The sequence below is a fragment of the Alosa sapidissima genome, chromosome 13 (genome assembly GCF_018492685.1).
Source record: "Alosa sapidissima isolate fAloSap1 chromosome 13, fAloSap1.pri, whole genome shotgun sequence".
Lineage (NCBI taxonomy): Eukaryota > Metazoa > Chordata > Actinopteri > Clupeiformes > Clupeidae > Alosa > Alosa sapidissima.
The window spans coordinates 5,251,772-5,266,519 of record NC_055969.1 but is presented as its reverse complement, the minus strand read 5'-3'; the positions used below and the strand labels follow the sequence as shown (position 1 = coordinate 5,266,519).

General features: G+C 40.3%; 1 protein-coding gene and 2 long non-coding RNA genes across 3 annotated transcripts in view; 2 read left to right on the top strand and 1 right to left on the bottom strand.

Annotated features, from left to right (window-relative positions):
• Positions 1-14,748, top strand: part of LOC121680692 (high mobility group nucleosome-binding domain-containing protein 5-like) — a 692,414-nt gene that overhangs the window by 105,739 nt on the left and 571,927 nt on the right. The gene's annotated exons all lie outside the window — the stretch shown is intronic.
• LOC121680729 lies at positions 427-2,569 on the top strand. The gene is made up of 3 exons (XR_006021791.1): positions 427-623; positions 1,478-1,741; positions 1,835-2,569. It is a non-coding gene; the product is annotated as an uncharacterized LOC121680729 (long non-coding RNA).
• LOC121680734 lies at positions 3,811-6,702 on the bottom strand. Its single transcript, XR_006021796.1, has 3 exons — positions 6,182-6,702; positions 5,064-5,327; positions 3,811-4,970 (listed from the first exon to the last, which is right to left on the bottom strand). It is a non-coding gene; the product is annotated as an uncharacterized LOC121680734 (long non-coding RNA).

The window sequence follows — 14,748 nt, the reverse complement described above, 5'->3', positions numbered from 1 at the left end:
CGTCCATCAAACTAAAAGGGTTCGTTCTTCGATGTCTTCAAATTCGTTCGAATTCCGTGTGTATCCTGTGTATCTTTCGTGCTGCTATCCTGTTGCCTCCGTGTGTATCTTTCGTGCTGCCAAAGATTGTTAAGGCGGAGCTCCGCCTTAACAATCTTTGGTGCTGCTATCATGTTGCCTCTTCCCTGCTGTTCCGGCAACAAGGTTTCACGCGAGATTTACGCCACATCCCAGACAGTGGTGTTTTCCCAAGATGGCGCCCATCTGTATATGTGAACGAGACGTGAACGGTACTGTTTTTCTTTTTAATAAACTGCCTGTAGACTTACACAGTTCTCAATGCTTCGGTTTACATGTAGATACCCTCATTATGCTACGGTGTAAGTGTGTTGCTATTTGGAGCCTGGGAGCCGTGGATAGTTAAGCTTAACTTTCTTAACTTTTCCCATTCATTCTCTATGGTAGTTCTTAACACTACGGATGCAATATGCTTTTGTCCACTACGCATTTTGGCGCTGTTGCGCTGTTGAGCTGCATTTTAAAAATATTGGCAGCCATCTTTGAATCATTTGTTGTGGTCGGCGTTACCGATGACAGATATCGGACTGACTTTTTACTCTCAGGTAAGTTTGGTCTAATTACGTGCTATCCAATGAATGAAACTCGGTATATTTTTGGATACTTTGTCTGATATTCATGATTTTACGTGATAATATCTTGTTAGCGCCGTACTGACACTAATTCTCTGCCACCAATTGGCTAGGCTAGCACCGCTTGTTTACGTTCAAGTAGCTAGGTTCGATCTCTCTGAAATGCGTTTAAAATGCGATCAGACTATTGGTTTTACATGTTGAGACCTTGGAGAATGTACTGCTACTGTGTGGACTCGAAATGTAAAGTGCAAATATGCTTTAGATGCGTTAGAATATCAACCACGATTAGCATGCTAGCAGCTAAATGCATTGAAAACGAATGAGCTACCAATCGCCACTGTAAAGACCTGACGATCACTGGAAATACTTTAAAAACGTGATCAGACACCCTAGCTCACTTCTTAAGACCATAGAGATGGTGTTACAACAGTTTGGAGTTGGAATTTGAGATATAAATATGCTTTTGAAGTGTAAACATGTCAACCGGGAATTCCATGCTAAAAACAGTGATGAATGGACTATTTTTGTTTACTACTTTTACGAGGGCTGGTGGTCTCTGTAAATGTATTTAAGCCCTCATCAGATAATCTGGCTAGCATGTTTAGACCCTCTAGATATTTTTACTACATTGTGAAATCGAAATTCGAAGTCTAAGTATGCTTTAGATATGTAAACAGAACACCTGATTTTTTTTATGTGTGTTAATGAGTACACCACTATCAAACTAATAGTGATAGGCTATTATTACAACTCCAGGGATCTGTGTGCGTCTTCAAAATGGATTCTGTATGGTGTGATTTAAATTGTTTTTCTTTTCCTCGTAGAAAGTTGCGTCTGTGTCCCCCTTTAGGTTTGAGCCCTCGTCCTCCCAACTGACCCTGTGGCTCTCCGCTGCAGCAGAACTGGCCCTTGAGTACCGCCAGAAGGGGACCACTACCTAGAAGATCAAGAGGGTGGACAGGGTGTGCATGGAGGCAAGGGACACAGTGGCACTGAAAGGAGGCGACCCCAGAGCGTGAAGTGCGCAGGCTGATGGGTCGGGCGCCGATACAGCTGTGTGAGCTAAATCAAAGGGCACTCTCCCAATGGTAGGTCAAATGTTTTAGCACAACGCTGTGGTCATATTCAGTTACCCGCTTTAAGGACTGTACATAAATGGTGACATTTAATTATTTGTACAGGTCCGTCAGAACACAGAGGGAGACAGAGAGGACTGTGGTGGCACCTTGACCAGGCACTGCAGACGGGCTCAGCAGGGTCGACCCAGAACCCAGTAGCATCGGCAACGTATCGTCCAGCAGCAGTGGACCCACAGCCCAGCAGCAGTGGCGGTGTATCGTCCAACATTAGCTGACCCAGGGCCCAGCAGCATCAGCAGTGACAGCAGCGCACCCAGGATCCAGCAGCAGTGGCGCTGTATCAGCAGCGGACCCAGAGCCACCAGCAGTGTCAGTGTATCGCCCAGCAACAGCGGACCCAGGGCCAGCAGTAGTGTCTAACAGGCTTGTGCAAAATTCCAGAATGGAATTGAAACTGGCTCTTAAATTCCAATTTAATTCTTGAATTTTACTTGCATTTCAAATGAGGTAGCAAACAGGAAGCAGAATTGCAATTCGAATTGTGCACAACCCTGGTGTCTAAGTGTATCGTCCAGAAGCAGCCGACCCACACACACGCACACAGGCACACAGACACACACACACACACACACACACACACACTTTGCCTTCTTCAGCTGGTGTTTATTTAGTCATAGTATGCTGTTCTCCAATGTTCTGTAATTTTTTGTATCACTTAATATAATCCTTAATATAGTCTTACCATGTCATTGTTTTTTTTATAGTAGTATTGTTATTCTCCTTATTATAGTTTGACCAACATTCTAATCTGTTCCCTGTTCAATTTTAAATATTATGTTGTTTATGTATGTGTGTCGCTTTGGACAAAAGCATCTGCAAAATCCCATAACCATAACCATAACTTAAATCTTTAATTTACCAACTTTTATTATTATTTAGAGATGATTTTATCACACACACACTCGCTGTCACGCACACAGACGCACGCACACCTTCACACGCACACACACACACAGGATTAGACACACACATGCACACACACTGCCTCTCATGCACACACACACACAGAATGCTGTTTTTTTTAAATCAATGTTGTTCATAACTGTTTACTATCTGTAATTTATAACTTGTTCACAAATAAAATGGAACCTTGCTTCTGAAATACTACACATTGCCTTTCTTTTTTCTCCTGGAAGATATTAATGATAATTAAACAAAAAAATAAGAGAATAACTGGAAAAGTACTCTCCTCTGCAATGTTGCATTTTATTATTATTATTATTGCAGTATTTTACTGTGCTGAAGGAGCAGCATTTCTTCCATCAAAAACAAATTATATAAAATATTAAGTTATATTTTACATTTACAGTTGCAAATTTCTTTAAAGAATGATTATTTTCAATGCTTTCTACTCATTTTTTTCATACTTCATAATGTTCCTGACGGGATTTGAACCTGTGCCTTTCAAGTAAATAATTAAATAATAAAATAGATAATGATATGCACAGGGCAGAACAAAGCTTCAATCTGATTGGCTGTTTCTCCGTTACACCTATACGCGGCTGGCCTACGCGATATTCATTATCTATTTTATTATTTAATTATTTACTTGAAAGGCACAGAAAGGCAATGTGTAGTATTTCAGAAGCAAGGTTCCATTTTATTTGTGAACAAGTTATAAATTACAGATAGTAAACAGTTATGAACAACATTGATTTAAAAAAAACAGCATTCTGTGTGTGTGTGTGCATGAGAGGCAGTGTGTGTGCATGTGTGTGTCTAATCCTGTGTGTGTGTGTGCGTGTGAAGGTGTGCGTGCGTCTGTGTGCGTGACAGCGAGTGTGTGTGTGATAAAATCATCTCTAAATAATAATAAAAGTTGGTAAATTAAAGATTTAAGTTATGGTTATGGTTATGGGATTTTGCAGATGCTTTTGTCCAAAGCGACACACATACATAAACAACATAATATTTAAAATTTAACAGGGAACAGATTAGAATGTTGGTCAAACTATAATAAGTAGAATAACAATACTAAACAACAATACTAAACAACAATGACAATTCAATCAATAGCCTAATAAAATAAGTAATGAAAATGAGGGAAAAAGCGAAAATAAACAATAATGTCCATTCCATCAATAATATAAAAAAAACAATGACATGGTAAGACTATATTAAGGATTATATTAAGTGATACAAAAAATTACAGAACATTGGAGAACAGCATACTATGACTAAATGAACACCAGCTGAAGAAGGCAAAGTGTGTGTGTGTGTGTGTGTGTGTGTGAGAGGCAGTGTGTGTGCATGTGTGTGTCTAATCCTGTGTGTGTGTGTGCGTGTGAAGGTGTGCGTGCGCCTGTGTACGTGACAGCGTGTGTGTGATAAAATCATCTCTAAAAAGTAATACAAGTTGGTAAATTAAAGGTTTAAGTTATGGATATGGTTATGGGATTTTGCAGACGCCTTTGTCCAAAGTGACACACACATACATAAACAACATAATATTTAAAATTGAACAGGGAACAGATTAGAATGTTGGTCAAACTATAATAAGGAGAATAACAATACTACTATAAAAAAAACAATGACATGGTAAGACTATATTAAGGATTATATTAAGTGATACAAAAAATTACAGAACATTGGAGAACAGCATACTATGACTAAATAAACACCAGCTGAAGAAGGCAAAGTGTGTGTGTGTGTGTGTGTGTGTGTGTGTCTGTGTGCCTGTGTGCGTGTGTGTGGGTCGGCTGCTTCTGGACGATACACTTAGACACCAGGGTTGTGCACAATTCGAATTGCAATTCTGCTTCCTGTTTGCTACCTCATTTGAAATGCAAGTAAAATTCAAGAATTAAATTGGAATTTAAGAGCCAGTTTCAATTCCATTCTGGAATTTTGCACAAGCCTGTTAGACACTACTGCTGGCCCTGGGTCCGCTGTTGCTGGGCGATACACTGACACTGCTGGTGGCTCTGGGTCCGCTGCTGATACAGCGCCACTGCTGCTGGATCCTGGGTGCGCTGCTGTCACTGCTGATGCTGCTGGGCCCTGGGTCAGCTAATGTTGGACGATACACCGCCACTGCTGCTGGGCTGTGGGTCCACTGCTGCTGGACGATACGTTGCCGATGCTACTGGGTTCTGGGTCGACCCTGCTGAGCCCGTCTGCAGTGCCTGGTCAAGGTGCCACCACAGTCCTCTCTGTCTCCCTCTGTGTTCTGACGGACCTGTACAAATAATTAAATGTCACCATTTATGTACAGTCCTTAAAGCGGGTAACTGAATATGACCACAGCGTTGTGCTAAAACATTTGACCTACCATTGGGAGAGTGCCCTTTGATTTAGCTCACACAGCTGTATCGGCGCCCGACCCATCAGCCTGCGCACTTCACGCTCTGGGGTCGCCTCCTTTCAGTGCCACTGTGTCCCTTGCCTCCATGCACACCCTGTCCACCCTCTTGATCTTCTAGGTAGTGGTCCCCTTCTGGCGGTACTCAAGGGCCAGTTCTGCTGCAGCGGAGAGCCACAGGGTCAGTTGGGAGGACGAGGGCTCAAACCTAAAGGGGGACACAGACGCAACTTTCTACGAGGAAAAGAAAAACAATTTAAATCACACCATACAGAATCCATTTTGAAGACGCACACAGATCCCTGGAGTTGTAATAATAGCCTATCACTATTAGTTTGATAGTGGTGTACTCATTAACACACATAAAAAAAATCAGGTGTTCTGTTTACATATCTAAAGCATACTTAGACTTCGAATTTCGATTTCACAATGTAGTAAAAATATCTAGAGGGTCTAAACATGCTAGCCAGATTATCTGATGAGGGCTTAAATACATTTACAGAGACCACCAGCCCTCGTAAAAGTAGTAAACAAAAATAGTCCATTCATCACTGTTTTTAGCATGGAATTCCCGGTTGACATGTTTACACTTCAAAAGCATATTTATATCTCAAATTCCAACTCCAAACTGTTGTAACACCATCTCTATGGTCTTAAGAAGTGAGCTAGGGTGTCTGATCACGTTTTTAAAGTATTTCCAGTGATCGTCAGGTCTTTACAGTGGCGATTGGTAGCTCATTCGTTTTCAATGCATTTAGCTGCTAGCATGCTAATCGTGGTTGATATTCTAACGCATCTAAAGCATATTTGCACTTTACATTTCGAGTCCACACAGTAGCAGTACATTCTCCAAGGTCTCAACATGTAAAACCAATAGTCTGATCGCATTTTAAACGCATTTCAGAGAGATCGAACCTAGCTACTTGAACGTAAACAAGCGGTGCTAGCCTAGCCAATTGGTGGCAGAGAATTAGTGTCAGTACGGCGCTAACAAGATATTATCACGTAAAATCATGAATATCAGACAAAGTATCCAAAAATATACCGAGTTTCATTCATTGGATAGCACGTAATTAGACCAAACTTACCTGAGAGTAAAAAGTCAGTCCGATATCTGTCATCGGTAACGCCGACCACAACAAATGATTCAAAGATGGCTGCCAATATTTTTAAAATGCAGCTCAACAGCGCAACAGCGCCAAAATGCGTAGTGGACAAAAGCATATTGCATCCGTAGTGTTAAGAACTACCATAGAGAATGAATGGGAAAAGTTAAGAAAGTTAAGCTTAACTATCCACGGCTCCCGCGCGAATTTATTTTTACTCTCAAGCATCGTTGTTTGGTGGGTCAGGTGACGAGCCGTCGAATCACAGCACAACACCCAGAATGCATTGCAGCACACCGTCATGAAGGGACTCATCATTAGGTCGGCTTTAAATAGCATACAGAACCTTGAGTAGGTTAACCAAAGATTCTATAGTTAACGTTGTCTTAAGCTCCACAGATCGTGGCAAGACAATTGAATTGATTGTGGGCGTCTTGCCACTTAAATTGTGGTTGTAAATCAAAGCACATTGGATATTAAGGCTAATTGTTAAGAAGTTGTTGAAGAGTTTCTAATCCCTTTTATAGACTAAAAAGGTAATTAATAAAAGCTCCAAGTAAACTATTATAAAATATTTGGAATAGTTCTATGTACCATCTTGTCTTAGATCTGGGACTGTCTCTGGTGTTGATGGTGGAAATGGAAATGGTGGTATGGCTGGCAAGGTCTGGCTTTTGGCTCCATTATTGCAGAATTTCTTTTTTGGTCTTTCCATTGTCTCTGCATATGAGAAACAGTGAGAAACAGAATCAATACATGATATTCCAAAGTCTTGACCACTGTATGTTTTCTTTACATGTCATGTTTTCATCTGTGCTGTTTACCTGTGTGGAGCCTACTTGTTGAGGCCTGAACTGGAGGTCTTCCTGAGGCTGCAGATGGAGGGGCTGATGTAGACCTAAATCCAACATATTTCGATGATGGTCTGTTGGACACATTAAGTGTAATCAAATTTTTAAAGGTGCAGTGAACACTAGTAGCAAATAAGCACAGTCAGGCTATAAAAGAAGAACAGAGAACAGAGGAAACATACACTCTTTTCCGCACACTGTCCTCGTCTGTCGACTCCAAACCATTGCCTTTGCAGAACTTCACGAGCTTCCTTCGGGCTTTTTCATAGGAATCTAAATATAGAAACAAACAACATTGTTAAGCCTATTATCTGAACATTTGAAAATAACTGCTTATAGGCATAACTCACAAGGAGCATGTTTAATTTTGAGCAATAGATTTGAATAGTTATTTCTCTATATTTCTTAACATTGTGGAACTTCCTCAATAACTTACCATACTCAGCCACCCATTCAGTTATATATTCTTCCCATTCTTCATCAGGGGTTTCATTTTTTTCAACCGCTTTTCTACATTTAGTAGTATTATATGGGGGCCAAAAGGAAATTTTTTTATCGATGCTCAGCCAGTCACTTGGTATAACCTCTGTCTCATTTTTTTCTGTGAAAACAACAATTGAATACATCTACAGTATAAAACAAACAAACAAACAAACAAACATAGCTAGTGTTACAAACTATATACACTAATTGAAGCTCAATTAAGCAGTATGCAGTAAAGGATATGCCACAAACCCATCCTTATATTGTAAAAGAATGACTTTTGTAACAGTCTGAAGAGGGACAATAGTCAATGACTGCCCGGGTTGTTTCACAAAGGATATATTAAGACTTGATGAATCAATGGGGTAGGTAAAAAAAGATGATTTGTTTTGGAATTTAAGACAGACTAAATGTGATGCTTCCTTGTCTTTTAAAATATTTTTAACTATATGAATGTCTCCATTGAACAGAATGTAGTTGTCTCCCTCTGATAAATTAATCAAAGTTCCACCATTAATATATTGCTTATATTGTGTAAATTGCGTCACATTGTATGGAAGAGGCCCATTCTTATGTTCCTGGTAAAAACCATCCTTGAAAACCCTTTTTTTCGCTCTGACACTTGCTTTTTCTGACAATCTCCTGATGATCTGTTGAAGGGGCTGGGTAGGGGTCCTAATCATTTTTTTAATTGTGTAGAGGAAGTTCTCAAATGGGAAAGCTGAGAAATTATGCAGAGCACCAAACTGCCTTGCATCATTGGCAAGATGTGTCAGCCCGTGTATGTTATACACAACGTAATTACCATAAACAGATTGAAAATGCTCAACAAATGTGATCAGCAACTTTTCAGCAAAATCACAGTACTGGAGGCACAGTGAGGGGCAGCATAAAATTCTAATGGCTACATGCAGAAGCATAAAATTGTGGTATAGAACATTCGGCAGATGGTCTTTCAGTGCCACTGGACCAGTGTACAGGAGAAAAGTTCTGAACTCTGTCGCTTTCCACCTATCTACCTCAACAAGTGATCGCCCTTTCCGTGCAAACTCTCTGGGGAGTGTCATTGCAAAGGACACAAGAGCTGCAGAAATTAGGCCTATCTGATGAGCACCTAAACGAGTAGGAAGCGGTCCCCTCATCCAAAACCCAATCAACTTTCTCATAACCCCAAGACAAACAAGGTGCATAAAATCTAATGGAAATTGGGAGACCATACCAATTCCAACCTCTGTCAACACACTGGTCCCTTTATGGTGAAACTCATCGTCTTTATTAATAAAAGACGCATCTGTCCGTAAAGGTGAATCGACTTCAGGAAAAGTCATGCGATTTTCGGCCCACGTTCCCTCCTGTGTGCATTTTTCACAGCCATGGTATGCATTGTGGGCTTTAATGTTTTTCACGAAAGCCCGTGCACTTGCATCACAAACAAAATTAGAAATTTGAATATCTACACATTTGCCAATAACATCCACACCCTCTAATTTAAGCTTTCCATATTCATTCACAAATGTTTCCAGGAACAGATTGACATTCGCTGTTTTTTTAGACCCAAGATATAATGCAATGACGAATGGTTGCTTTGTTTTGTCTTCCTCTACCAAGCCTAGAATGGGCCAGAACTGCTGATTGCTGCTTTTGAACAAAGGTAGTCCATCAATATTTACTTGTAAATGAATGGCCTTTGGGAGAGGGTCTATCTGGTGTAATATATGCCTAATGCCTTTCTCAACTCCAAAATAATGCATGGTGCCACCAGCAATCTGCTGGACCTCATAATTAGTTGGAGTGCCTAAAAGAGTGCGGGAATCCTTTGGGAGATAGGGATGATATTTTCTCAGGATGCCCAAGAGCCCATTTAGATGGCATTGTGGTACTTGGCTGTCTATTGCCCAACCTCTGAGCTCCTCCCCAAGACACTCTGCAGACTCAACAGATTCTTCATCACTTGTGTCAGTTTCTGTCAGAGCATATGACCAAAATTCATCAATAACGTTATCGTCAACAACATTAAACTCAATTTCAGACTCTGATTCATAGGACATGGGCCAATCAGATGCAGCATCTGACCACACATCATCAGAGGGGGCGTTTTCTGCCAGGCATACCGGTATATTTAAATCGTCGGCTGCGTCAGATTCAGCTTCAGCATTGACGTTAACCTCACTAAGGATATCGAAAGCCCTTCGCTTTGCCTGACGTTTAAGTGTTCTGTCCGAATAAATGTTGTTTGCAGACATAGTGTGTGTATCCCTGTAAGTATGCGGCCAAACAAATAACTAACATTTAACGTTACAGTTACAGCTGATATGCCTACGGAAGCTAATGCCCATTGTTTACCTAACGTAAAATAGCTAACGTTAACTGTTAGCAGCTAGCAGGCTAAAGGTAGGTGCTAGCTCATCTACATTTAATTGCTGGCTTGCCTATAGCTTCTAATGATAAGATTACATTTACATCAGATTGCTAGCGTGAAGATAGTAAATTGGTTTTATGTATATATATATATATAGATATATGTATATGTGTAAAAAAATAAAAAAGAATTGAGCAGATTACCTTGGACTGGCTGGATGGGGTAACGTAACAGCTAGAAGGCTAACGGTTGAAGATAACGGTAGATTCTATACAATTCTAGATCACGCACTCACCGTTCTCTTAGAAGAGCTCGCTCTTTAGGTCCATGCTCCAATGCATCCATATGTTCAGGTGGTCTTCATGTTGTTATGTAGCGAGGACAGAGTATGATACCCATACAATACGGTGTGTTTACTATAGCAAGTTAAACGGACCTGCTGCTGGGAGAGGTTTGTTTAGATTACTTATTACAATGATTATCAATTAAATGTTTCTGGAATGTATTAGTTGTATGAAACACAAAGTAAGCTAAAACAGACCACAGACACACATGAACAAAGTTCAACAAAAAGACTTATATGCAGTAGTTGCTAGCAGTTGAAAACATTTAGCCATGGGCTAAATGTTATCTAACCGTTCTCATTTCAACTTAGCCTGCTCTTGCATTTGAGAGGACCTACTTGCTATCTGCTGCATAGCTATATACATCAGGGGTCTCAAACTACAGGCCCGCGACTTAATGTCAAAATAATAATGCAATTCGGCCCTTGAGGGTATTTTTTTTAATTGCGACAAACAACAACATTGATTAAAATAGACGATAGATCCAAGTACAGTGACAAATCCCATTCTCATCCACTGCTAGACACCCAGAGCTCCGATTCAAGCCCAAATTCGCTGAACAAAGTTTTCAGGAAATACTTATTACACGCGAGAAAGACAAGACGTGCATTTGTTTGTAATGACGCCGAAGCGATGCAGGTCATAGTTTTGCATAAATTGAAGCAGAAATAGGCCTACACCAAATGTTGAAAAAACGTTCACGTTTGATAAAGTCTTGGGTAGGCTATTTTATTCACCTATTCATTCTGATTCTGAAGGAGAATATCTGCATTTTGGAGATTTATGATCGATCGTCTATTGACAGTGGTAGTCACGGTGCGTAAGTGATGGAGGTGCGTCTTTGCGTGTATACGACGGTGTCCAGGCATAGGCTGGAGTTGGCAGTGGTAATCATGATGATAGTGTCCGTAATGGACGTGATACAGACAGCAGGGGTAGTAAAAATAGGCTCTGAAGAACTACAAAGTCACCCACGATAGGAACTGATTTGACCAGGCTACTTTATTGTAGGCCTATAATAGCGGTTTGTGGTTATACTAATAGTTTACTATTGTTGGTTTACATCTTAGGCCTACTGTTTCCTAATATGACAAACAAGAAAGTAAACCTGCTCAAATATGTGCAACATCCAGTATACTGAAAGGTGTATAATTTGAGGTGCTTGCCATCCAGTGGCAAATTAGATGGGTAAATTTTCCTCCTTCATAAACTTTTGTTTATACTCAAAGATTTTTACATTTACAGTAGGACTTTATCTCTGACCACTTTCAAGCCTTTTGAAATTTTGATGTCAAAATCCAATGGTGTTGTTTTCTTAACCCTGCCACCTAAAGTTTGTTTAAATAAGTTATGAGAGGAAAATATTTTTATCTGGTGTGAAACAGACACATACCTGTTTTTATGCTTTTTGTTTGTTTTTATCATTTGTATGAATATTTATTTTATCATTATTTTATCTATAAGCTAAGGTTGCTAGCACAGGTGTCTAAAAAGATTTAAAAAAAAGTTTTGTGTACTATTAGAAATAGCCATTCTTTTTTTGTATTATTATTTAACACTGACATGGCCCTCCAATCAGATGACGATGGCAGAAGTGGCCCCCCAGCTCATTTGAGACCCCTGCTTTACATAGTATAACAATTGTATTTGTGTTGACGTTGTTCATTAAGCATGACCATAGACCAACATTACATATGCAAACTTAAACTTGAATAGGCTTTACCAACCTTACCCCAAATTTTAAGATTTTGATATGGTCTATTGTTAAATTGCATTTAGATACAACACAACAGACAAACTGAATCTTCCGGTCGTTGTGTTCCTTAAACGTCTGTATATAAATTCATGTAATCACAACAAATACTAAGAACATACTAAGGCTGATGCTTAGAGTCCACATCAAGGCCTAAGCATTTGTTAGCAAAGCCGTTGCTACTCTATCACAAGTCATACATGTTTCTGATATGTTGCTGATTGGATTATAAACAGCCACAGCAATGAAGAGGAATGGCTGAAGGACGAAGGAAATTGTATTTTTATTATTATTCTTATTTAATTATTTATATAATTGTGTTAAATGTTCCAAATGTAAAGCACTTTGAGCTGCATTCTGTGTATGGAAGGTGCTATACAAATAAAACTAATCATTATTATTATTATTATATGTTATTGTACGTTGGGCATACGTTGTATGGGTCAGCCAAAAATAGCCAACTGTATCAACATTGGCCCAACGTTGGGCACACGTTGTATAGGTCAGCCAAACACAGCCAACTCCACCAACGTTGGCCCAACGTTGGGCATACGTTGCATAAGTCAGCCAAACACAGCCAACTCCACCAACGTTGGCCCATCGTTGGGCATACGTTGCATAGGTCAGCCAAACACAGCCAACTCCACCAACGTTGGGCATACGTTGCATAGGTCAGCCCAACCTAGCCAACCAAATTTAACGTTGGGCCAACGTCAGAATGCTACCTGGGTGCGTTCCTAGAGTTTAGCGGAGTGGATGGGATTTTTTTTTTTAGAAAAAATATATCTCGGTGCACATTGGGATCTTGAATGCCTTCCATATGTTAGGCACTGGGGTCACCTCTATTGCTTTAAGTGGTCATACCTTATTTTTAGGATCAGTTGAATTGTTTTGAGTTTTTGTCGTAACACGGTGATGAGGAACTACAGCTGCATGTGACGTCACATGTTTGGGCGCTTAATCTCTAACTGATCAATATGCAATTTGCTTAACTGGCTTAACATATTTTTGTAATAACGGAACGTGATGTAAACCGTGTGGTGATAACCTTTATGTCAGGATAACTGGTGTTGTGTTTCTACTCACATGAAGAGCTAGCTGTAAGTGTTAAGTGTCAATGCTAACCAGGCTAATAAACAAACCATGCTACCGTGAGTAAGGTTGAAGGGTAAAGTCACGTGACTTCTTTTGTAGTTCGTTTATGAAACAAAAGGAGCAATTTCGATTTTCTTAAATAAGGCAAAATAGGGTCTGACATTTTCACAGTTAGAATATTATTACTGTATAGACACTGAAAAATATTTTTGGTGGATAACATCGCTGATTTGGCTTCACAATATTTTTTTTTTAAAATAGGTCTATGGGACTTAACATTGGAGCTGCTCTTTGATAGGAACGCAACCACTTGGGGCGCTGGTTTTCACTTTCCCTCCCTATATTGTGGCTCATAAAGATAACCACGAACATCCTTTTCTACCATCTCTTCTTCAAAATCCCAGTCCTCCATATTGCATCCGTCTGCGTATTCGGTACCTTCGGCCATGTTTTCTGCAGGTCTCTGCAGCAGTGTTGCCAACTATTTCAAATGGAAAGTAGCTAAATCCAGCTCCAAAAGTCGCTAAATGTCGCTAGATGACGTCACGCACTAATTTCCATATCAATTACGTCACCAGGTCGTGACACCCCCCCCCCCCCCCCCCCCCAAAAAAAACGGTGATGGCCCTTTAATTTCCCTTTACACCTGTTTGCTTTTCTCCTAGGCCTACTCAAATAGGCAACTTTTAAGAGCCTAATTTAAATATATTTAATTTAATATATATTAGGGTAATTGATACACTTTACACTTCTGTACATCTTGTATGGCTACACCAGAATGAGCATTAAGTGGCTGAAAATCAATAATTTCCAACCTATTCCCAACTGCTGCATTTGCTTTGCCTGGCTTGAAGTCTGAAGCCTACTTTCCTTTGTTGAACGGTGCTGGAAAGCGTCTCCCTGTTTCCCTGTCATCATTGCTCTCGTCTCGTTGACTCTGGTTGTAATCTCACCCGAAGTTGCTGCACCTTCCAATAACGTTGTCTGAGCTGTTAGATCTATAGAACATCTACTTCCGTGGATAACATGGGCTGATACTACATAGGCCAGTCATTACTTTTGTAATCATGGGGCAACGCTTTGGGCGAACTCGATGTACAGTAGGGTATAGGCCTAATTCACAAACGAAACAGCGCTGAGACTCTTACACAGCACAGCCAAACTCACTGCTCACTCAGAAGAGTAAAAAGGGACGTTACCATCACATCAGAGTCTCAAAAAGTCTCCAAGAACGCCAGAAAAAGTAGCTAGATTTGTCGCTAGTCGCTTTTTACAAAAAAAGTCGCTTGGGGGGTCTGAAATCTCGCTAAATATGGCGACAAAGTCGCTAAGTTGGCAACACTGCTCTGCAGCTCTCTGCCAGTGAATTCAAAAGCACTGGCACTGATCTGTGATAGGTCTGTTAGCGCATTAGGTCCAACCCCCTATGGGCGGGGTTGAAAGGGTGGGAACTAGCGCTTGTAGTCTCAACAGAAATCCACCCCTCATACACTTCCTCCGACAATGACGCAAAATTACGATTTTTGCATGTGGGAGGAAGTGTAAAGAGGTGAATATGCATTTCTCCCGTATCAGGGGGAAATGAGAGAGTGTTGCATGACCATTCAAAAGTATGACTGGGTTTCTAACAATGCAAAGCCTAATGCAAATGGGTGGAGTGTTCC